At 41.5% G+C, this 26208-nt stretch overlaps 1 protein-coding gene and 1 long non-coding RNA gene across 6 annotated transcripts in view; both read left to right on the top strand.

Moving 5' to 3' along the window:
* SLC35F1 (solute carrier family 35 member F1) overlaps nt 1-26208 on the top strand; it is a 439352-nt gene that overhangs the window by 178979 nt on the left and 234165 nt on the right. The window lies entirely within an intron of this gene.
* On the top strand, nt 10401-19965 carry LOC116471426 (uncharacterized). The gene is made up of 3 exons (XR_004248797.1): nt 10401-10540; nt 18880-18961; nt 19785-19965. It is a non-coding gene; the product is annotated as an uncharacterized LOC116471426 (long non-coding RNA).

Raw genomic sequence — 26208 nt, forward strand, 5'->3', positions numbered from 1 at the left:
AGTAAATACAAAAATGGACACTACTGTTTGACTATAAGAGAGACAGAGAAACCTTTGAGAACCTAAGTTGAAAGTTTGTAAGTTCATTGTTGGAAATGGAATGGATAAAATCCTATCAATCAAATGTTCATTTTTTAAAGACATATTTTTGTCTAATTGACCTTACAGTAAGACTTTGGGGGATTTTAGTTTACTCATAATATACGTGTAAAGTGGTTACTCATGTTCAACCTCAACAAAGCAAAAGTGATATAAAAATGCTGGATAGCAGATTGAAGGTTTACGGTCGTTTTATTTAGAAACTTTGTCAGCATATTGAAGGCTGTGCAGAGCATACAGCTGCCCCTGGAGGGTCCTAAGACAGACACGATCAGCAGACTTGAAAAATAAATTAATTGCATTAGGAATAGACAAAAAGAATTCCCAAAAAACTCTGAAACAACAAGAAATCACAGTCTAAAGACCTTGCCATCCAACCATAAATGTATTACTTAAACATTTTTCACCTAGTCTGGCTGTGTTTTAATTTTCTAGATCACTAAGTTTTCTTAAGCTTGCTATAGGTTGTCAATTTAAGTTCTACCTTTTGGGATTAAAAAAATGTCAGAAGGCAAGTGTCACTCTTTAATTGATGTCCTGCAAAGACTAAAGCAATGGAACCTTTTTTTTTTAATGGCTTCTCATTTCACTGATGTCACCTCAAATGCATAACACAGTTGGTGGAGTACATTTTTACTATTTTTTAAATTCATGGATGAGAGAAATACTCAAAGTTCAATCTTTCCATATTTCTATTCGAAGTTTATAGAAATAATGTAAGGCAAAAAGTACGTTCCCACATAGAGGCAGCTCAAGTTGAATACAGTGAAAGTCAAAGAGATAGAAAACCTCGTAGACCACTAATAAAAAATAGAATGGCTGGAATTTGGGGGCAGCAATTTGGAAAGAGAGGCAAATTTACCTGTTCTGTTTTGGTTGTTTAACATTGTAAAAAATCTTTAAAGGAATACATGCATGGGAAATGATGAAGGGGAAAAAATTGCAATATATACTCTATTGCCATTTCTGACTGAGGGCCAAAAGGCTTTATAGTCACACACCAAGTTTGGTAGGAGACAAAAGCTTGCATTAAGAAATATAATAAAATAAAAAATTTATACAATTGATCTTATTCTGTTCCTTGACTCTTTATTCTCATGGCGGTGGATTACACATTGATTTTTACCATCATTACAATCCCTGTAAATCTTAGACTGGAGGTAGTTAATTCAGAGTTAATCTCTCTGTCAAGACTCTTGTAACATAGGGTCTCCTCTACTACTCCTCCACGTCAAGATGGTGTCAAGGTGCAGAAAGAAGCTTGGGTTCCCTTTCAGCATTGGTGCAGCTTGGTGGGGAGACATCTGATGTTCCTCTGTTCTTGGTGCTGGCATTTGAGTCCCTGCTGGCCTTTATGGAAGTGTCACTCAGCTTGCCTGAACACGGGGCATCCTGAGTCATGGCTGGTTTTTTTTTTTTTTAATTTATTTTTTTATTATTGTACTTTAAGTTTTAGGGTACATGTGCACAATGTGCAGGTTTGTTATATATGTATCCATGTACCATGTTGGTGTGCTGCACCCATTAACTGGTCATTTAGCATTAGGTGTATCTCCTAATGCTGTCCCTCCCCCCTCCCCCAACCCCACAACAGTCCCCGGAGTGTGATGTTCCCCTTCCTGTGTCCATGTGTTCTCATTGTTCAGTTCCCAGCTATGAGTGAGAACATGCGGTGTTTGGTTTTTTGACCTTGCGATAGTTTACTGAGAATGGCTATTTAAGACTGGCTTTTTGGAATGCCTTTGTGAGACACTTGACTGCTGAAGCCCATCTTTAGATACTGTGTAGCCTGCTGGTCCTTTTGTCAGGCCACTAGGGGTCCACTTAAAAAAATGTATTGTGGTAAATACGATTTTTTGTGTACAATTTTTTCTGTGTACAATTCAATGTCATTAAATACAGTCAAATGTTCTGTACCTATCACCACTGTTCATTTCCAGAATTTTATCATCATCCTAAACAGAAACTCTGTAAATATTAAGCAATAACTCCTCATTTTCTCTTCCTTTCAGCTCTTGGTAGCCTCTATTCTACTTCTCCAGGTACCTTCTATAAGTGGAATCATATCATATCATTCCTTTTGTGTCTGTTCATTTTACTTAGCATAATGTCTTCAAAACTCATCTGTATAGCATGTATCAATTTCATTCCTTTTTATGATGGAATATTATTTTATTGTATGTATTATATTTTATTTGTTCATCTGCCAGTGGAGCCAGGTTACTTTCATATTTTTGGCTCTTGTGAATATTGCTGCTGTGAATATAGGTGCACAATTATCTGCTTGAGTCCCTGCTTTCAATTCTTTTGGGCATATACATAGAACTGGAATTGCTGGATAGGGGCTCACTTTATATCTATCAACTTTTTACACCCTTTAGAGACCTAAGAACTTGTGACTGCTTACTCCGTACTTGACTGAAGTGGGCAGGATGCTTGGAGGCTGCCCTCAAATCTGCTGGTACGGACATTTTCCTCAGTCTTCTCTCATGTGTCCTGGTGCTGGTTGAATATGGGTACTTAAATATTGCCAAGCTGTTCTGTGGACAAACGAAAAACTTCCCCTGTTCTGTTATTCTCCCTAACCTCTCTGGTTTGAGGTTTCTGCCCTGAGAGGGATGAGCTGAGACACCTCTGACCACTTGACCCTCACATCCTCTCTCCTTTGTCTAGTACACAGGACTTTGTATGTCTCCTTCTTTCAAGAATTTTTCCTGCATCATATTCTCTTACTTTCTATGTTAAGGCATGTAGAAAAGCATGTCCATATCTCCAAACTTTGCTTTTACTGTTCAAGGGGACTAGGAATTTAGAAACCCTCTTATTTTCAACAAAGTCAAGCTTTCAAAACTGTTACCTCACTGAACATTAAAAAAATTTAGCTTGAGCCTCAAAGCTGAGCTCCAACTTCTTTCTTTCTGAATGGTATCTACCAGCTCCTGAAGTAATAGTTTCATCAATTCAGTAAGTGGGGAACTGCAGGGAAGAAAAAAATATATCAAAGTAATGTGTCAAAACTACTATCCCCATTGCATTAGCAATATCACTTATTTGGCCAATTTCTGGTCAGCTTCTCTTTTTTTGCTTTCATCCCATATCCCACTACTGCAGCTCTAGATTTTGGTAAAGCCACACTGCTGTGGAGGATTAGTGGGATCACATTTGGCTTCATGGGTTCTGGAGAGAGATTTTCAGTGTCCTTCTATTAGTATATGCAGGGTCTCTTTTCAGATATGATGAGTATTGTCATGTCAGAACACATCATGGCTGAAGCTTTGATCCTTGTCTTAAAATAGTACGATAAAGGTAAAGAATGATAAATTGGCTGCATAGTAAAAAAGAATGGCAAAAGTTCAGACTACTATTCTGTGTGATTATTGATTTCTGATGGCTTTGCTGTGACCTTAATTGAGCTATTAGAGACTAAGCCAGGTTTGGAACAAAACGAAAGTGCTTGTAGCTTATGCAGGGGCTCTTCTAGTTTGATTGAAATAGTGATTGGGAAGATAGTGGGAGTCCTTACTATGCTTGGACTCCTAGTGGCTACAGAGCTAAAATGCATCATCTCCTTGCAGGGAAACAAGGAGTTATCCTGTGCAGTATTTCCAATGTCTTCAGCTCAGAGAGTAAGGCAGAAAAAGCTGTTAATAGTCAGTGTAAAGAGAAAAAGCTAATGAAGAAATCAGCAGCCTACTTTTTTCCACTGGTGTTGACCTGAAAATACTGACTGCCAGCCCCTCTCACCCCTTTATTGTGTAACATATTGTGTATATTGGTCCCTTTACTTTCAAAGGAGAACTCTTGTCTAAACCTGAGAAATGGGTTAGCCAGGGTCCTCTGCTCCATCTCTTCATTATGGCTAATTTCAGAAGCTCAGAGTATCACATGAAACCTTCCCTTTAATCCTCTCTTCTCTTTTTCTCTTTTACCTCTGTTTGATCCAGGGGTGTTCATTGAAGTTTTCAATGATAGAACAATTCCTCATGCAAATAGTATTTTATATTTAGGACAAACCTTGTAGAGATGTTAAATGACAGTTTCACACATACAAAAATGCTCACAGAAAAAAGACCAGAATGATGAAGTTAAATAGCTGTGAATCCTTACACCTTTTCACTCTGTTTCCTTTAAAACAACCTGATCATGCCAGGCATGATGTCTCCCCTGTAATCCTAACACTTGGGGAGGCTGAGACGGGACGATTGCTTGAGACCAGAAGTTTGAGACCAGCCTGGGCAACATGGTGAAACTCCATTGCTACAAAAAATTTAAAAAAAAAATAGCCACGCATGGTGGCATGCACCTGTAGTCCCAGCTACTCAAGAGGCTGAGGCAAGAGGATCCCTTGAGCCCAGCAGTTTGAGGCTGCAGTAAGCTGTGATTGTGCCACTGTGCTCCAGCCTGGGTGACAGAGCAAGACCCTGTTTTCAAACAAACAAGCAAAAACCACCAGATACAACCTCATCTGTTCTTTTTCTGCAAATAGTATAATCTGGCCCATTCTTTCAGAGTGATGTGCTCAGTACATGTCACTGTGCAAGTAAAAATGCTGGTCAGTACCAAGCCTTCTAAATTTCATGAATTCCCAGCCAAAATTTACATTTTTAAAGGTTCTTTGCTGTGAGTCTGTAGAATGGCTGTGAACATAGATTCACTGAGGGTGACTTGGCCCATCATTTAATCCAGTAGTTCTCACACCTGAATGGTCATCAGAATCATCTGGGGAGCCATAAAAACTTTTAAAGACCTAAGGAATCAAAATTTCCATTAATGTGTATCAATAACCTATGTTTTTAAAGATTCTGATGATCAGCTTAATCCATTTTTCTTCTTTAAAGAAGATATTTGTCTAAAACAGATAATTTCTAAACCACAAGACTGCATATGAAATGCTTACATAGCTTTTAAAAATACAGATTGGAGCCTCAACCTTTGAACATTACAGACAGCTCATTGAGATTAGGGTCTAGGCAATTACGATTCTTTAAAAAACCAAGTAGGTGATTCTGGTTTATAACTCAGTCCCAGGTGAAACACTGATCTAAATGATTCTTTACAGATAAGGACAAAGTTTAGTTTTAAAGATGCCCCAAAAAGATGTCTTGACATAAAATATGTGTATATACTTATTATAGGATACTGATAACTAGTGACAGAATGACTGGAATTTGAAAAGCTCAGAAAATAATTTTAGAAAGTTACGGAACAAATAGGCCTGGAGTTTATCACTGATAGTGAGAGGTGACAGCATGCTGGCAGTCCTCACAGCCCTCACTTGCTCTCGGCACCTCCTCTGCCTGGGCTCCCACTTTGGTGGCACTTGAGGAGCCCTTCAGCCCACCACTGCACTGTGGGAGCCTCTTTCTGGGCTGGCCAAGGCGGGAGCCGGCTCCCTCAGCTTGCAGGGAGTGTGGAGGGAGAGGTGCCAGCGGGAACTGGGGCTGCGCGCGGCGCTTGCGGGCCAGCTGGCGTTCCGGGTGGGCGTGGGCCTGGCAGGCCCTGCACTCGGAGCAGCTGGCCGGCCCTGCCGGCCCTGGGCAGTGAGGGGCTTAGCACCCAGGCCAGCGGCTGCGGAGGGTGTACTGGGTCCCCCAGCAGTGCCGACAAACCGGCACCGCGCTCGATTTCTCACCGGACCTTAGCTGCCTTCCCGCGGGGCAGGGCTCGGGACCTGCAGCCCGCCATGCCTGAGCCTCCCACCCCCTCCATGGGCTCCTGTGCAGCCCGAGCCTCCCCGACGAGCGCCACCCCCTGCTCCACGGCGCCCAGTCCCATTGACCACCCAAGGGCTGAGAAGTGCGAGCGCACAGCGTGGGACTGGCGGGCAGCTCCACCTGCAGCCCTGGTGCAGGATCCACTGGGTGAAGCCAGCTGGGCTCCTGAGTCTGGTGGAGACGTGGAGAACCTTTAAGTCTAGCTTAGGGATTGTAAATACACCAATCAGCACCCTGTGTCTAGCTCAGTCTGTGAATGCACCAATCGACACTCTGTATCTAGCTGCCCTGGTGGGGCCTTGGAAAACCTTTATGTCTAGCTCAGGGATTGTAAATACACCAATCGGCACTCTGTATCTAGCTCAAGGTTTGTAAACACACCAATCGGCACCCTGTGTCTAGCTCGAGGTTTGTGAATGCACCAATTGACACTCTGTATCTAGCTGCTCTGGTGAGGCCTTGGAAAACCTTTATGTCTAGCTCAAGGATTGTAAATACACCAGTCAGCACTCTATATCTAGCTCAGGGTTTGTGAACACACCAATCAGCACCCTGTGTCTAGCTCAGGGTCTGTGAATGCACCAATCGACACTCTGTATCTAGCTGCTCTGGTCGGGCCTTGGAGAACCTTTGTGTCGATACTCTGTATCTAACTGATCTGATGGGGATGTGGAGAACTTTTATGTCTAGCTCAGGGATGGTAAATTCACCAATCAGCCCCCTGTCAGAACAGACCACTCAGCTCTACCAATCAGCAGGACGTGGGTGGGGTCAGATAAGAGAATAAAAGCAGGCTGCCCGGGCTAGCAGTGGCAACCCACTCGGGTCCCCTTCCACGCTGTGGAAGCTTTGTTCTTTCGCTCTTTGCAATAAATCTTGCTACTGCTCACTCTTTGGGTCCACACTGCTTTTATGAGCTGTAACACTCACTGCGAAGGTCTGCAGCTTCACTCCTGAAGCCAGCGAGACCACAAACCCACCAGAAGGAAGAAACTCCGAACACATCCGAACATCAGAAGGAACGAACAACTCCAGACGTGCCACCTTAAGAACTGTAACACTCACCGCGAGGGTCCATGGCTTCATTCTTGAAGTCAGTGAGACCAAGAACCCACCAATTCCGGACACAATAGGAGAGGAGAACTTACGAAATTAAAGAAACATTGAATATTGAATGAACAGTAATGTCTGTCCTTTCCTTAAAGCTTTGTGATCAGGCTTCCTTTAGTTACAAGTAACATAAACTCAACTCTAACAAACAAAAAATGGATTTTTTTTTTTTCATAAAGGAGAAGACCACCAAAAGTTGAGCCTTCTGGGATAGCTGGATCCAGAAACCCCCCAAAAAATGGCAGAGCTCTCTCTCCTTGTCTTTCAGCTGTTTTTCCCTTTGTGTTGGCTTTATTCTCAAGCAAGTTTTTTCCAAATGGCAAGAAAAAAAGATGGCTACTGGCAGTCTCAAGCCTATTCCCTTAAGCAAATCAGAAGAAATGGGTCCCTATCTTTTGCATAGTCCAAATCTCAGGGAAAGCTTTGATTGGCCTTGCCTGAATCACCTGCTCATCCCTGAACTTGTCACAATGGCCTGGAGAAGGAAGACTGAATAGTCGGCCTGGATGACACTCACCCCCGCCCCCAGCATACCTACCAGGACCATTGAGGGGAGAGAAGAGTGGCTCCTCAAAGGGGGAATGGGGAAAAAACTGCTAGGCAGAGAAAAACCACAGCTGTTGTCTAAAAAACAAATTGAATGATTTTGCTTTGTCTGCCCAAAATTCTAGTGTTGATTAAACTTTGTAATCTGTGGGGAGTCACACACTAGGCACTTCTGGATCAAGGAGAATAAGTTTCTTGTCTGGCTGTGTGTTTCTAATGGCCCATTGGGAAGGATATGTGACTGAAATGGAAACTAAATTTTACTGCATTTAATATTACCAAACTGAATTGATAAAGTAAACGAATGTTTGGACAGATACTAAAAAAGGCATTTTATAAACCTTTCCAAGGTAAGTGGGCTGACCTAAGTGGTACAGTAATAAGGATTATGCTATCCCAATATATTTGTATGCAAATATGTTCCTGTACTGAGAATACGTCCTTGAATTCAAGCCGCCCACAGCTTCCCAAAACCTGTTTAATGGTGCTTATAAGAAAAGAAATAATGAGGAAATGTTAAGGTAAAAAATTTGTCATTCAAAATTCATTAAAATCATCTCTAAAGTACTTCCCTCACAGATATTAAAAGCAAATAATTAAAGGAATCCTTTTTTACTAAATCCAGTGTTGCTCTCATGTCACTATTATGAAGTCAAGGTCAAAAAATAATTTAGTACTTTGTTCTCTGTTGGATGAGGTGCCCTTCAAGAATGTTTTAGTGGATCTTGATTGGTATTTGGCAATATATGTTATAACTAAAGTTTGGCTTCTAGATACAGATGAACAATAATTTGCCCTTTAGCTATCAGTAATTAGTATCATTTAAAGGAGTTCATTGTTGCCACTTCAAATTATGAAAGACTTTTCTCAGCTTCACAAATGCAAACTGTCTGTGCTATTGTCATGATTTCACCATTTATTCTGAGGTTATTGAATGGCATTCTAAGCCTTGGCCACTCTGCTGTCTCTTTATACACAGACACTTAGCAGTAATACTTTAGAATTAGTTGTGTGACAGATTGTAAGCCCTTTACATGTGTATTTTGTTTAATTCTCATAACAGCCAGATGAGATAGAAGCTTTAATTTCCCGATTTTGCATAAGAAGAAGCTGAGTTTTAGTTTAAGTGACTTGCCCAGGGTCACATGGCTAATAAGTCCTTGCTCTGGGATTTTAGCCCAATCTGGCTGCAAAGCCCAGATCCTTGATCCTTAGGCACTTTCCTTTCCTCTTCTCTTCCTAACTTTATAAAGTCCCATGACTTTATTAAATTTTTTTAAAAGTTTAAAGTTGTTAAATTTAAGTGAAGGAGATACAACAATACAAATTGTGATTATGTGTATTGCCCAATCTGATTGTCTTTCATATTAAATTGGAATGGATATTTTAAAAGAATAGATGTTGATTCTTATTTTGCCTGTAATTTTCCACATGCACACTCAGACATTTCTAGATGTTTCTAAACGATACAAGGCTGTTCTCTGAACTTTTCTCATCTCCACTTATATGCTAATGTGTTCAAAGAGATACAGAATAATTTCAACACAATATTTGCCTACAAATGCTTTACCTTCTAGTGGGGGAGATGAGGCAGGAACAAAAATACCTACTAGAAGGTACAGTATGTGGTGTGCTTCAAAGCGATACTAAAGTACTAATATTCATACAAACTAGGGGGTTTCAAATGTAGGTGATCCTGATTCTGGCTCAAGCAATAAGGGTATGCTGAATGTAGAAGTCACTGAAAGGACCGGCAGGTTATCAGGAGAGATTTAGGGCAGGGGTCGGAGGTGGACAGGGTGCTGGGGAAATGGGGACCCTTGCTCCTTTCCCCAGCTGTCACTACTTGCTCTGACATGATTCCCTGGGACCCGGAAACTCAGCAACCTGTCTGGTGGGGGCTTTCAAGGTCTTATTACTTCTGTCCCTGGTTCTGTGGGTAGCCTTGACAGACTTATGCCTTTCCCTGCCCTCAGCCAATATCACATTAACTGGAAGGCATTGATTAAGCATCCTTATTCTTTGATTTGTTTAACCATCCCCTCTTCCAGTTGTAGGTAGCCTGGGTGGTGGGGGTCTGTGTCTGGAGCAGAGACTGGGCCAAGCAGTTAGAACGGGATAGTATGTTCCTTACTGCCATCACATTGTGTCACCCCGCCAACTGTCTTCTATGCAGGCGGTGCCAAGACTCTCCTAGAATTTGGGTCCACGTCAAAAGGGTCCTAAGGAATTGATTCCCCCTTGGAGGAGACTTCCTCTCGTTTAGGAGTGTCCTCGACAAGGCTGTTGCTAGTGTGGTCCACTTTCAGGGCTAACAGCTGGTTCTGATATAGTTAGGGCCTGTCAGCTCCAGCTTGTACCAAATTCCCTGGGATTTTCGTCATGCAAACTAAAATAACATCCTTCTCACAAATTCATTAGTAATGTCCTTTGTGCAAAGCCTGTGTCAACTAGTTACAGATTTTGCTAATTGTGTAATCATCCAGCCTGTAGTTTTCTCTTTTTTTTCTTTTTCTTTTCTTTTCTTTTTTTTTTTTTTTTTTTTGAGATAGAGCCTCACTCTGTCTCCCAGGCTGGAGTTCAGTGGTGCGATCTTGGCTCACTGCAACCTTCATCTCTAGCCTCAGCCTCCTGAATAGCTGGGGTTGTAGACATGTACCATCACCAGCCTGCAGTTTTCTATCTTGTCTTTAAGATATGTCATGCCAAATATTAATCATGGATTTTACAGCTTGCCCTAGATGAATTAATATGATTATGTGAATGAGCTGCTTTGAAAAGTAGGAAGTTTCTCACCGTGGAGGAGTTCAAACATAAAGTGAATTACAAACCTGTGGAAATTTAAGCATTTGATGGATGGATTTGGAGCCTAAATCATCCTGAAGGACCTGTCCGGTCCTGAAATTTTACAGTTCTATGTATTTTTTCATAGTGCTTCTATGCTGACTTCTAATGATCAAATTTCCCCCTTCTTGAGTTCATGAAAAATATGAAAGTTCAAGGAGTCACTGATGAAACTCCAAATAAAGCCAGAGAAGAAAGGTTTAAAAATTCTCCAACACTTCCTACAGGTAGGAAAAAGAATGTTCAGACATGCAAGAAAATACTACTTGGTGTATTTATTTTTTTTCAGGCACAAATGATAAATACATTCCTTTTTATTATGATTAAAGGTTTCTCCAATGTAAAAAAAATAAATTTCCCCTTCTTAAATTCTCACAATTCACCCATTGGAGACTAGTCCCTGCGATTGCTGTTGAACTGTCCATTTTATAGTTTGTAGGCTTTTCTTTCTTCCTTTTGGTAGAAATTAGGCCAGACTGTGCCTTTCTTCTGTCTTGTCTACCTCTTCCACTTTCTGTGCTTTCTCAAAGGTCAGTGTCAGCAGTTCTGCTGCTCATTTGCAAGTTCTGCAGTTACCTCAAGATGTGATTTATCGAGGTCAGGATACTTGAACTCACTTAGAGCAGCCATGTGCTCTCTTTCATTATCCTTCACCTCCCTCAAATGTCGATTCCCTCTTAGCAAGACTCATTCCTGGTTCTTCAACCCATATCTCTTTCTCACAACAAAAACTGAGGCAGAAGAGGAATGAAAGGTTTTACTTGCAGCTACTGTTTGGGAACATTAGAATGTCTTTGCAGCCCCACCTCCAGCCTCCTTTGTTCTTTGGGCAGGCTCTTATTGTTGACCCCCATAATTTTTAGAAGCGTTGGTTCACCGTGGTCTTTCCTCTTACTGAGGTTTCTGACTCGTTTATGTCTGTCAGATGCTTTTCCTTCATTGTCTGTCCTTCTCTCTTTATTTTGTACTTGTCCTTTAAAATACAGGCTCACTGGGAGGCTTGCCCATGCAGCTCCTTTGGAACCTCCTTCCTTGCTTCCTTGTCAGGTTCACTGGAATCATCTAGTCTTAGAAAGTGTATCATGCCTGCCTTTATTGTGACATTTCTTCTATCTTTAAAAGCCTATCGGTAAAGCCTGATCTACATGTTTGGTCTACATGTCTGACTGTGTTCTTTGTTCCCCAGTCCCCTGGGACCCTAAGGTGCTGGGGCCCTATATTGCCTTGTTATGCTGCCCTAACAGCATGCCACAGACTAGGTGGCTTAACCAACAGAAATTTATTTTCTCACATTTCTGGAGGGTAGAAGTTCTAGATCCAGGTGTCAGCAGGATTGGTTTCTTTAGAGGCCTCTCCTTGGCTAGTAGATGACCATCTTCTCGTGTATTCACATGATCTCTCTCTGTCACTGATTGTGTCGATTTCCTCTTATGAGGATACCCATCATATTGGATTAGAGCCTAGACTAAAGAGCTCATTTTAACTAAATTACCTCCTTAAAGATGCTAGCTCCAAGTACAGTCACATTCTGAGGTACTAGGAGGCTAGGACTTCAACATAGTAGTTTTGGGGAGATCACAATTCAGCCCATAAGAGGCCCCTTTCCTCTTTAGCAGCTGGTAGCAAAAGTCAGAATTAAGAGTCACAGTCACATTTGTGGAGTGGTTTTTGTTGTTTGTTTAGCCTCTTTACCTTTTAGAGAAGAATTATCAGCAAGTCATTATGATTGTCTCGGCTGATCTGCTCTTGCTAGGCTCAGCCCAATGTTCTAAGACGGAATTCACTGGACCCTCCTCTGCCTACCTCTCCAAAAAGCAGCCTGAGTGCACGCCTTCCATGTCTTTGCCCAACAACTTCTATCAAAATCCTACTCATCCAAAAAGCTCAACTCAGATACCACCTACTGTTTTCCTGGTCTGTGCTGCCATAGTACTCTGTCTATATAAGAACATTTATGTTTATTTAATGTTTCTATTATGCTAATGTTATTTAGCTTGACCTTCTTGCTCATATAAGATAGTGAGCACCTTTAGAAACATTTTGTTATCATGTTTATCTTTAATTGCCCTAAAGCACTAAATACTTGGTTTGGACCCAGAAACTGCTCAAGAAATACTGAATTGGTTTGAATCTTCTCATAGATTTAGAATAGCAATCAAAGCAATAAACACTTAAATTGCATTTTGTAGTTACACATATTTTAGAAGTACTCCATGACAAATCATTGATATGGTTCATATAATCACCGAGTTACTTTAATAGTTACTTTTAATGGTTACTTTAATAGTTACTTAAAGTATTTACCATAATTAAACTGTGTATCTTTTTATGTATTTTTCATAGTGATCTCACACAAAGAACTGTTTATTCCTAGCACTAATTTCACATTTATTTATGGTGAAGTATCCTTTTGTACATGATCCTAGATTCTTATTTTAAAATGTAGTTCCTTGGTGAAGAGAGGCTATGATTTGTAAATATTTCCATCCCTTGCACTGTGTAGTAAACAGAGGTAATTCAATGTGGGTCACAGAGGGTTGCTCTCACATCAGGTGTGCAGGGTTGCCATCTGACCATGGCCACAAAAGTAGTTTCTTGGGAAATAGCCCATTTGAAAGAATTATTGAGTCTAGTGAATAGGCAGCTTTCCTTTTAGGGCATCTCTCAGCCTTTTCCCTCCTTATACCTCATCCACAGAGTGGATGTTGAACATTCATTCATTCTTCTTTCATATAAAAATATTTAATAAGCACCAATTGTAATTAATCTTATATTCAAAATACATAGGACGTCTTAAAACAGAGTAAGGTGGCAGTAGAAGGTGTGAGGCACGAGAAGGCAAGGCTACTGTGTTTGGTTGTGCGAGTTTACGTTAAACAAGGGCATTCAGCCATAGGGGTGATGGGACTGACACCAGACTGATCAAGTCTCATCATGCCATGCACCATTGCATAAAGATGTGTTAGCCCAGAGGAAGCGGAGAAAAGGAGGGTTTTTCCTAATTAGCATAAAGACACTTCTACATTCATCAAGCTCTGCATTGAAGGACTGGATTCACCCACAGGAGGCACTTTTTTTGGTAACTTAAGTAAGGACGCCCTGTTGACTAGCAGCAGCTGTGGGAATTAAGGAGAGATAGATCTACCACACATTGCACAGTTGGGGGCCCAAATGTGTTTTAAATCCTAAGCCACATTTAAGAAGCTGTTGCAGAAACCCAGAAAGAAATCATGGTGCCTAGAACAAGGTAATGGCCATGGAGATAGAACTGATGGATCTGCTGATGGGTTGGATACAAGAGGTGTGGGAAAGAGAGAGGACCCCAGAACTCTGGCGTGAGAATTTGATAACCATTTTTATAATTTACTAAGATGGGGAAGACTCAGGGTGAGGGCCAGAATGGTGAGGGAGAATTGAAGAGTTTTGTTTTGAGGAGTCTCACTATAGATACTAACTGGGGATTTTATATTTTATACATACTTGGAGCCCCATAGAGCAGCCATAAGAAGGTTCATCCTTATGTATGCCCAAAACCTAAAAGAAACAGCAGAACTAGGGCTGGGAGTTCCAACAAGTCATTCAGCATCTATGGGCCTTTTGCTAAAGGAATTAGATACTCATTACTTCCAAAGTCTTTTCCTACCATAACTTAATACTATTAATTTCTATTTCCTTTTGCTCATTTTTTATGATACACTCTCAAGAGGAGAGGGTGCTGTTAACAACTAATGGTAAACTAATGAATGCAGATTCTCCAAGCTAAAAAACAAAATCAACAACACACACAAAGAGGCCTCAAACTGCTACCTAACCTATTTTTTGCAATAGTAATGGCTCAAAGACAGACCCTTGGAAGAGTTGTGGATCCATTTTCATGCCTTATTGTCAGCAAATGTCATCTCTTTCACCATGACTTTGGATCTTGGGGACATTTGTGGATGACAGGGCTTCCTGTTAATAGCAGTCTCCCAGATAACCATCAGCCTCCAATTTGACTTTGCAAAATTGGAATGAAAGTCTTTCTTCCATAAGCCAATTTCATGAAACAAAACACAATGCCTTAATTCTTGACTCAAAGCCGAAAAGCTATAATGGTCCCATAAATGATTAAAACAGCAGCTGGTAATGTCTTGGAAACAGATTGATCAGTTGGAATGCCTTAAAATCTGTCTAGATTCTGCATGCCTTTGAGCAATATGAACTAATTCTGAGACTGAGTAAGAATGGGTGTTTAGAACTCAAAGATGTCAAGATAATTATAAAAATTCTGGCAGGGACTGAAGAATCTCTCTAGGGCAACTGGTAGCATATTTTAACACCTCAAGGTGGGTTATAAATTTTGGAAGAGCTTTGGCATATGGAAACTCATGGATGACTCTTGTTTAACTGGCCAGGAGGTTCTAAGTCAAATTCCTATTATTGTCATTTAGTCCTAGAAATGGGTTTTGAATGCCTACCATGTAACTGTCATGAGGATGTAGTGGTGAGTAAGACAGAGTTCCCACCCTCACTGAGCATATGTCATGGTGGGAGGAAACAGGCAATAGCCTAATAAATAAAGAACATGTAGAAATTCTCAAAGCAATGAAGCTGAAATGGTGAGATACTACTTTAAATTGAAATATTAAGAAAGGCCTCTCCAAATAGGTGACATTTAAGCAGCAACTTCAATGATGAGAAGGATGGAACCAACAATATAAGTACTTGAGTGAAAATTCTGTCTATGTAAAGGCTCTGAGGGGAGCATGGGCTTGCCATAGTTGAACAGTGAGAAGGAGATGAGGCTGAAGCCTGGTGAGGGAGGAGAGGAGTGGTAGGAAATAGGATGAGAAGGGTTGGCGGAATCCAGACTAAGTGTTGCTTTCTAGAGCATAAGGATTGAGTTTAACTCCGTGAGAAATCAGTGGAGGTTTCAAACTGAGTTTTACATAAAAATAAGATCTATCAAATTAATACTTTAAGAAATGCTCCTCTAACTGCTATGTGGAGAATGGACAATGCGGGGGCATAAGTGGAAGGAGGAAGACTCACCATGAGTTATTGAAGTTCTCCAGACACAAGAAGATGCTGGGCTTGGACCAGAGTGGGAATGGGAGTGCTGGTCAGATGTGGCTAGAAGTGGAATAGAGTTTGACAGAGGAGCTGATGGGACTTGTCAGTAGATTGGATTTTGAGCATGAGAAAAAGAGGGAGAAATAAAAGATGCCTGGATGACACATAAGTTCTTGCTTTTTAAGCAGTTGGGTGAATTGATCTTAACTGAATGATTGAAATGGGTCTTAGATGAAGAACATGTTTGGATGTGTTGAAACAGGCATTCCGAACTTATATTTGGACTTAGTAATATGAGATTCCTGTTAGATATCTCAGTGGCAATGCCTAATGGGTTGTCAGAGCTTACTGGATGAGTTACCAAATGATACGATTTGGCTGCATCCCCACCCAAATCACTTCTTAAATTGTAGTTCTTATAGTCCCTGTGTGTTGTGGGAAGGACCCGGTTGGAGGTAACTGAATCAGAATCATGGGGATAGGTTTTTCCCATGCTGTTCTTGTGACAATGAACAAGTCTCATGGGATCTGATGGTTTTATGAAGCGTATTTCCCCTGCACACACTTTCTTGCCTGCTGCCATGTAAGACTTGCCTTTGCTCCTCCTTCACCTTCCACCATGATTTTGAGGCCTCCTCAGTTATGTGGAACTGTGAGTCCATTAAACCTCTTTTTCTTTATAAATTACCCAGTCTTGGGTATGTCTTTATTAGCAGTGTAAAAATGAACTAATACAGTAAGTTGGTACCAGGTAGTGGGTCGCTGCTGTAAAGATACCTGAAAATGTGGAAGAAACTTTGGAACTTTGTAACAGGCAAAGGTTGGAACAGTTTGGAGGCCTCAGAAGAAGACAAATAGATGTGAGAAAGTTTGGAACTTCCTACAGACTTGTTGGAAAGCTTTGACCAAAATGCTGATAATATTATGGACAATAAAGTCTAGGCTAAGATGGGCTCAGATGGAGATGAGGAACTTGTTGGGAACTGGAGTAAAGGTCACTCTTGCTATGCAAAGAGACTGGCAGCATTTTGACCCTGCCCTAGAGATCTGTGGAACTTTGAACTTGAGAGAGATGATTTAGCGTATCTGGCAGAAGAAATTTCTAAGTGGAAAAGCATTCAAGAGGAAGCAGAGCATAAAAGTTTGGAAATTTGCAGCCTGACAATGCAGTAGAAAAGAAAAACCCATTTTCTGAGGAGAAATTCAAGCTGGCTGCAGAAATTTGCCAAAGTAATGAAGAGCCAAATGTTAATCACCAAGACAGTGGGAAATATGTCTCCAGGGCATGTCAGAGGCCTTTGCAGCAGCCCTTCCCATCACAGGTCTGAAAGCCTGGGAAGGAAAAATGGTTTCCTCCAGCCCCTCTCATCACAGGCCTGGAGGCCTAGGAGGGAAAAATGGTTTCGTGGGCCAGGCCATGTGATGTTGAGCCTGTAGGAACACAGAAGTCAAGAACTGAGGTTTGGTAACCTCCACCTAGATTTCAGAGGATGTTTGGAAATGCCTGGATGTCCAGACAGAAGTTTGCTGCAGGGGCAAGGCCCTCATGGAGAACCTCTGCTAGGGCTGTGTGAAAGGGAAATGTGGTGTGTGAGCCCCCACACAGAGTCCTCACTGGGGCACTGCATAGTAGAGCTGTGAGAAGAGGGCCACCATCCTGCAGACCTCCACTGACAGCTTGCTCCGTGCACCTAGAAAAGCTGCAGACACTCAATGCTAGCCCATGAAAGTAGCATTTCATGGGCTCTACCCTGCAAGGCTACAGGATGAGGACTGTACCTTGCAAAGCCACAGGGGTGGAGCTTCCCAAGGCCATGAGAGCCCAACCTCTTGCATCACTGTGCCCTGGGTGTAAGACATGGAGTCAAATGAGGTCGTTTTGGAACTTTAAGGATTAATGACTGCCCTATTGGATTTCAGACTTGCATAGGGCCTGTAGCCCCATTGTTTTGGCCAATGTCTCCAATTTGGAACAGGTGTATTTATGCAATCCCTGTACCCCCATTGTATCTAGGAAGTAACTAACTTGCTTTTGATTTGACAGGCTCATAGATGGAAAGGACTTGCCTTGTCTCAGATAAGACTTTGGACTTGGACTTTTGGGTTAATGCCTGAATGTGCTAAGACTTTGGGAGACTGTCAGAAAGGCATGATTGTGTTTTGAAATGTGAGGACAGCCGGGCATGGTGGCTTACGCCTGTAATCTCAGCACTTTGGGAGGCAGAGGTGGGTGGATCACGAGGTCAGGAGTTTGAAACCAGCCTGGCCAATGTGGTGAAACCCCATCTCTACTGAAAATACAAAAATTAGCCAGGTGTGGTGATGTGCACCTGTAGTCCCAGCTACTCGGGAGGCTGAGGTAGGAGAATGGCATGAACCCAGCAGGCAGTGCTTGCAGTGAGCGGAGATTGCGCCACTGCACTCCAGCCTGGGTGACAGAGCGAGACCCCATCTCAAAAAAAAAAAAAAAAAGAAATGTGAGGACATGAGATTTGAGATGGGCCAGGGGTAGAATATGGTTTGGCTGTGTCCCCATCCAAATCTCACTTTGAATTGTAGTTCCCATAATTCCCATGTATCTTGGGAGGGACCTATGGGAGATAATTGAATCATGGGGGCAGGTTATTCCCATGCTTTTCTCATGATAGTGAGTAAGTTCAGTGAGATCATTGGTTTTATAAAGGGCACTTCCGCTACATGAGCTCTCTTGCCTCTGCCATGTAAGGCATACTTTGGCTCCTCCTTTGCCTTCTGCTATGATTGTGAGGCCTTCCCAGCCATGTGGAATTGGGAGTCCATTAAACCCCTTTTTCTTTATAAATTACCCAGTCTCAGGTATGTCTTTATTAGCAGCATAAGAATGGATTAATACACCAAGAGAATGAAATAGACACAAGAGAAGTCAAAGGACCAAATTCTAAGACTCCTCCATTTTCAGAGAGTGCAGAAGAAGAGTATCCAGTAAGGTCGGAGAAAACTAAGACAGTGTGGTGTCCTGAAAGCCAGAGAAAGGGAGTGTCGAGATGATGAGTAAGAAGAGGACTGATAATTGGCCATTATATTTGACAAGACAAAGGTCATGACTATATTTGACAATAGCACCTTCTGTTAAGAGGTTAACAAAAGTTCTGAAGTGATGCATATAAACCAATCTTTGAAGTGTTCCTGTAGAGGACTGGAGGTTAATCAGAGATAATTTGCAGGGTGGGTTTTTATCCCAGTTTTGCTTTTAAGGTGGCAGTTATAGCATAGTTCTATGCTGTTGAGAATGATATGGGGGAAAATTGAGATGCAAAGAAAGAGAGCAGGGATATTTTCAAGAGCAAAGTCCTTGAGTAAGTGAGAGAAGATGGAACTCAGGGCACAAACAGAGGGCTGGCACTGATCACAGGAGAGAATGTTCTTCCATTGAAACATTAGGGAAAACAGAATATAATGGGACCAGATGAAGTGGGTTTGTAAAGTATGTGATAAGTAAATGATGTAGAGCTCACAAAATTGCTTCCATTTTCAGTAAAATATGAACCAAAGGTCATCAGCTGCAAATAAGGAAGGCAGAGAAAGTGGTATTGAAAGTTTAAGGAGAGAAAGAGATGGTAAGTTTTCCAGGAAGATGGGATAGGATTATGGGGCAGTACTCAAGAGGTCATCAAGAGAATAAAATAGACACAAGAGAAGTCAAAAGACCAAATTCTAAGACTCTTCCACTTTCAGAGAATGCAGAAGAAGAGTATCCAGTAAGGTCAGAGAAAACCAGGAGAGTGTATTGTCCTGAAAGCCAGGGGAAAGGGGTGTCCAGATGATGAGTAAGAAGAGGGAGGACTGAGGCCCCATATGGTGGCTCACGTCTGCAATCCCAGCACTTTGGGAGGGCGAGGTGAGCAGATCACTTGAGATCAGGAGTTCGAGACCAGCCTGGCCAACAGGGTGAAACCCCGTCTCTACTAAAAATACAAAATTTAGCTGGGCATGGTGAGGCACTCCTGTAATCCCAGCAACTCGGGAGGCTGAGGCAGGAGAGTCACCTGAACCCAGGAGGTGGAGGTTGCAGTCAGCCGAGATCGTGCCACTGCAGTCCAGCCTGGGTGACTCCATCTAAAAAAAAAAAAAAAATTAGCCAGGCGTGGTGGTGTGTGCCTATGATTTGAGCTACTTGGGAGGCTGAGGCAGGAGAATCACTTGAACCCAGGAAGCAGAGGCTGCAGTGAGCCGAGATTGTGCCACTGCACTCTAGCCTGAGCAACGGAGTAGGACTCTGTCTCAAAAAGAAAAAAGAAGACTGATAATTGGCCATTGTATTTGACAAGACAAAGGTCATGGCTACACTTAACAATATCACTTTCTGTTAAGAGGTGATGACAGAAGTTCTGAAGTGGATGCAGAACATTAGTCTTAGTCTGTGCTGTTTGTTCCAAACAGGTGGCAGCATTGAATATCTCAGTAAAAAGACCATGGCACTCCAACAAGGACATGGAGGAGTGTAACCTCAGGCACATCATTCCATATTCAGATTCTCATGTTCTTTATCTGTACAGTCCAGATGATATTTCCTACCAGGCAGGTGATTGTCCATATCAAATTAGACAACATGCTTGACAGGATTTTTTTTTCCTTTTTCTTTAAGAAACTTGCCTTCAGTCGTCTTTCAGTCTGTCATTAGACAAACAGCTATAGGAATCAGTTAATTTCTATAGGCCCATGTACTAAAGAAATTAGGTTCTCATTACCTAATGTGCTTATGTGGCCTAAAGTGAGCACTGAAATTTTGATATCTGCAGTATCAAAAGGAAAGGAACATCATGGAGGTTGCTTGACCAAATCAGACATAGACAATAGGGCACTCAGGGGCTCAAACAGAAGTGGAGCCTGAAATTATTGGTGATGGAGAGCTGAAATAGTGTGCAAATGAAAGTGGAGTCAGAAAGAAGCAACTAGGGAAGAAAGGAGAATGTGGAAGCAGAAAAGAAGGGCCAGGAGTGGTGGAAGGTAGTTGTGGACTGGATGAATGTCACATACACAGTTCAGTGTTTCTGTTTAGGGTTCTTTGACTTGTCTTCATTATTACCAACTGAGTGCCAAGCCCTAGACTTGGATCTCTGATTTACAAATTCTACTTTGACAGAAGTAAGCTAAGCATGTGAGCCATGTGAGAGGCATAATATGGTGACTCTATACTCTCTCCAAAATGGGGAAAAGAAAATTGAATCAAGGAAGATTGGAATACTGCTGCTAAACCTTGTTTCTCCAAACTTTTTGGGTCCCAATCTCAACCCTTTCCTTCAATCAAAAGAGTTGCTAATTCACGGCTGAATTTGCAGTTAGCCAATATTAAATAAATACAAATAAGGAAATACTAATACATTTGACGAATATGGACACATATGTATTTAGGTAAGCCTTGGTACAACTTGGCCCGTGAAATATTTACCTGATAGCTGAATTCCCATTTCCTTTAGTTAAGGCATAGCAGAATCCAGTGAATGTGAGTTAAAAAGAGTAAAGCCACTTGTGAAAAAAATTTTCGTAGACATACTGACCCTTTTAACCACCTCAAATCTTTGTTGGGAACAGAAAGGCTATGAATAAATAATCATAGTTCTCTTGGCTGAGTTTCTAGTGATTGGGTATTCAGTTTTGGCTGGCTACACACTGAGCAGTTCCTGGTGATCCAAGCATTGTTGTAAAATCCTCTTCAAATGCACAATAGATGGGCCTTCATTATTTTTCAAAAGCCCAAGGATTGACTGCCAGGGATCACACTTCATCTCTTGTTCTCTTCATGCTTGGGCTTTCCTATTGAGAAACTTTCAGTTAGCCAAAGAAGATACACCACTCACCTTCCTTTTGGACCATTTATTAATTCAATATGTAACTGTCAACATGAGACAACATTACTGAAAAACGCAGAATCATGATGGGAAACGTATTCTACTATTTGTGGTTTCACTCCTACCCCAAAGCTGCTCTTTTTCCACTATGCCCCTGTTCCCTGCCTTGGCTCAAGCAAAAGACTCACTCTCCTTTGTATTCCAAACAGAATTGATCATGGAATCCTATCAGTTCCATCTCTAGCATTTGCAGGATCTATTCCCTCTTCTTCGTCTTCTTTACCTCCATTCAGGATCTCAGAAGTCTTTCACTCTTGGTTCTTAACTGGCCTCTCTTCTTCCATTTATTTTCCTTTGCTGTTTTCCCTTTTCAGCTCAGGTGATCTTTCTAAAACTCAAAGCTATCATTCCCCTCTTCAGAATTCACACAACTGCTTCCAGTTGCCCCAGGTTAAGGCCACATTCTGAAATTGACCTACAAAGTACCCCCTCATTGGACTCCCACCTCACTTTCCACCTGCCTTTCTGGCCACATACCTTTCCACCTTCCTTTTGTGCTATATGCAGACCACATTACACTCCCTTCAGTATACCTTAATAAATGTTGAGTGAATGAATGAATGAATGAATGTCTGCTTCCAAGGGGAGAAGGGGGCTCCAGGCAGGAGAGTTTGCCCCTTCCTTTTAAAACAATTCAGGCCCATTTCCAGTTTTCCTGAGCCAGAGCATTAAAGGCCTTTTTCCTCCTTATTTTGTAGGAAGTTTCCAATCAGTTGTGTCTTGGAGGTGTGCATTTATCTCTGTCTCTTTTACTGTTGGACCCAGAGGGTGATGGAAACCATTTTGGTCTAAATGTCAGCTGTCATGAATGGGAAATCTGAGGGCACAGCTAGAGCTGACTCTGGTGGAGTGATATTTTTCTATGAAGATTGCTTTATGCAGGAAATTGTATTCAGATCACAAATCTCATTTAGAGAATTATTTTGCTGCCATCACCAGCCGCAACAGCTGATAATGCCACAGTGGTCATTCTTTGTCCCAGTTAAACAAAGTACTATCCTAATCCGTTAAAAATAGCATTGAGCTTAAAACCACTCAAGACAATTACCAGCTACCTAGTAATTACTCTAGAGTGAATTTTTCGTTCTTACTAAGTGAGTAGGTGTGGTTTAGTATTCCTTAGTTTTCTCACATCTAATTATAAATAGATTTATTTCTTAAGCAGTATGTCTTTTTTCTAAAAATAAGTCGATGGCTGTATATCTCCTCTGCTCTGATGCAACATGAATAGAAAATTCACAACAATACTATTACTCTTAAATAACAGCAGAGTACTTTGATTCATTCAATAAATATTTATTATCTATTACTTGCAAGCACAGTTCTAGGTGGTGAAGATACAACGAACAAATCAGTTAACAGAACTTATTTCATTACTTCACAATTGTATGGGTGTTTGCAAAACACTTCTATATACATGCCTACTTTTGATTTTCACAATAACCTCATGAGGTAGAGTGGGCAAGAATTATTACCATCCTCCTACAATTAAGACAACCTGGGTACAGAATGCCCTGAAGACTTAAATCAGAATATGTAACCCGTAAATGGTAGATCTAGCATCAGAATCACTGTCTCCTGATGCTAGTGCCAGTGCTGTCTTCACTATCCCATTCTTCCAGTGGCAATAATTCCTTGAGCCAGAAATTATTTTGAGACACGTGGTACTTAGAAATAAACCTATTTCTAAGTCTCATGCATTGCACACTGGGAGTATAGATAGTTAAAAACACCCCACCATGACGATACCCACTGTTTTTCAATCAGTTTCCCTTTCTTTGTACCTCTGAGGACTTTTTGCATCTTCCTTGGCTCCTGTCTTATATCTTTTTTTAATAATTCCCTCTTTGTGTGCAGCTTACACCTTGCATGGCTTTCCAGGGAAGTTGCTGTTGCCTGTATTCTCTCCAATATATGTCTTATTTGATAACTAAGCTAATGTATTTAATTATGTGCCTTTGGGTAGGATGACTAGATGTGGACTTTATGTATAATGTTTGGACAAACGGTACTATTGATGTGAAATAAATAAGACTTTTAACGTATTTATTTTTATATATATTTTATTTTATTAGTAACACACATAAAGAGAAGAAGCAGAGGAGAGTTCCTTGTCCCCATTCAGCGTGTCTCTTCCTGGTTCCCTTCGTTTTCTCACCACTGTGTTTGGCCTATTTTATAAGGTACATCCTCTAGGTGTACCTTATATATAATGATGAATGTTAGTGTTGGATGGGCTGTAGATCCAAGGGAGAAAGTAGCATTAGGAAATGTGTTTACATGAAGGGGAATTCAGAGGAAATCTTGCTCATGGGATAGATCCACATTCCCTAGGGGCTAGAAGGAACTATGAGATTTGAGCAGGAAGGTGGTGAATGTGGCAGTGCCATGATGTCAGGCCAAGATTTTCTGATTTGAGGGCAACCTCACTTGCTGTGAAAAATCATCTAGAGTAGTGGTTCTCAAACTTAAGCAACAGAATCACCTATATGGAAGGCCCGTGAAAATAGATTGCTAGACACCACTGCCAAAGTTCCCGATCCAGTAAGTCGATGCTGCTAGTTGAGAAACCTTGTTTTGAAAACTACAAAACAAGGTCTTGCGACAGCTGTCAACTATGGAAGATATATAACCAGGAGATGGTTTGCATTAAGTTCTCTCTCTCTCTTTCTTTTTCTCTCTCCCCACTCCTTCTCCTCCTCCCCTCCTCCTCTCTCTTCCTTCTCCTCCCTCTCTCCTCCCTCCTGTTCCCCCCAAGAATGCCTATACTCAGTGGTTACCACTGACTCTCAGAGCCTGAAATGCTCATTCATGCAGTCTCTCATCTAAATAGAGTCAGAGCAACAAGGGGGCTGAAGGAGTAACCCCCAGGTTAAAAATAGCCCAGTGGCGAAGAGCATATTCCAGGTAAGACATGAATTGAGACTGTCAGTGCCATCTGCCTCCACAGATTTCCACCTTATGCATCCTGCACTGGGAGAAAATGCTCTGTGAGTGGCTGTGGTTTGCTGTACACATGGGCAGATTGGATAGGTGTTCACCCTTGTTTCTCTTGTACTCTAAAAACAGTGATGGAAACGACCTTCGAGTAAATATCAAAAAGCTACGATTTGATACTAAAGAAGAGATAAAATACATTGGTATTACTTGTTTCTTGGTTACTTTTGAATAAAAAAGCAATGCATTGGTTTGTGTATAATAAATAACATTTATCAACCCTTGAGAGCATTTTGCATATATAATGCATTTATCATCACAGCAACCCAATAAGTTTGGTATTATTATTATACTCTCTTTATAAGTGAAGAAACTGAAGCATAGAGAGTTTGAATAACTTGCTCTAGGTCACATGAGCTATAAGTGACAGGAGCTGGATTTAGACCAAGGCAATCTGGTGCCAAAGCCTAGGCTTGCTTTTAACCACAATGCCATACTGCCTTGTTTTTATCCCTTTATCAGGCATTCTTCATACACCTCAATAAAATGGTCCCTGAGTTTTGAACCAAATAGACCACTGAGAAAATTACCCATAGTTAGCCAAACTTGAGGTTAAAGGCCCAGTTCTCCACAAGGCTGTCCTCACTTCAGACACCAGCCTCAAGCTGAGAGGTCTCCAAGGCTACCCTAACTTCAGACCAGCTGGCTACCAATTTAGGGGCTCTATGGACTCCCTTAGCTTCAGTAATTCACTGGAACTACTCACAGAACTCAGGAAAGTGCTATTCTTGATTACAGTTTTATTATAGCAAAAGTATCAACATTAGAACCAGCCAAAGGAAGTGGCACATTGGCAAAGTCTAGGGGGGTTTCAAATGTGAAGCTTCTGTCATCCTCGTTCGCACATTACCCTCCTGGTATCAAAGTGTGACAGTGCTCTGTGAGTATCATCAACCAGGGCAGCTCATGTGAGCCTCAGTGTCCAGAGTTTTTATTAATGTTTCTTAATATAGGTGTGCTGGATTGACTCATTGGCAATGAACTCACTCTCCAGCCCCACTCTACTCCCTGATGGCAGGGCCTATATCATGTGGTACAAAGCTACAACCATCAAGTCACATGGTTGGTCTTTCTGTTGTGGCCTGCCCCCATCTTGAGTCACCTCATTAGCATAAATTATTAGTTGTGGTCCAGGGCCCCACCATGAATAACAAGGCACTCCAGTCACTTAGGAAATTCCAAGATTTAAAGGTTACCTCTCAGGAACTTGGGACAAATGGCCACTAAATTCTTTGTTATGCTAAAGCACAGAGCAGGAAGGTAGTAAAACAGAGTTGCCTGTTCAGATAGGAATTTTATGACATCTTTTAGGTCACCAGCTCTATTTCTGTGCCAGGAAATAGTCTCACTGTCACAGAAAGGGGAAGAATTTTCTCCTGGCATTTCTGCAAATAATCAAGCACTATGTCAGGAAAGGTAACACTGGGGAAGAGAGTGTCTAAATTAGGAGGAAGCTAGAGAGCTCTGTGTGGTGGAGGCTGCTGGTGAAAACAGCCCTGCAGTAATTTACAAGGAGCTCACAGGCAGACAAACCAAATACAATGTGGTCCTTGCCACAGGCAGGGAGTGAGGATCTGCTGTGTGAATTGAAGGCCACAGAACATTGCCTTGTGAAGCTTTTATACACCCAACACGTAAATTACAGTGCTTGTGAATTGGGGTTGGTTCACATGTAAATGAGAAAATGCTTGAGTTAAGCAAGTCTGCCTCTGAAAAGAATGGATATCTAAGAACTGAAGACTGTACTTGCAAATAATAGGGATGGAGACAGAGCTGTTCTAATTCCAAGGGACTTCTAAAATGAAAAATAATGAGAAGTGGGATGGGAGAAGGGGAGGGTAAAACATCAGAAGAAGCAATCTTCCATGAAAATCTGCCTGTGTGCCATTAATGCTTGTCTTTCCAAATAAGAGCAAGCAAATGAGAAAAGAGCAAGGAGGTATAAATAAAGGGGTGGG

Source organism: Hylobates moloch, unplaced genomic scaffold, assembly GCF_009828535.3.
Source record: "Hylobates moloch isolate HMO894 unplaced genomic scaffold, HMol_V3 SCAFFOLD_2, whole genome shotgun sequence".
Lineage (NCBI taxonomy): Eukaryota > Metazoa > Chordata > Mammalia > Primates > Hylobatidae > Hylobates > Hylobates moloch.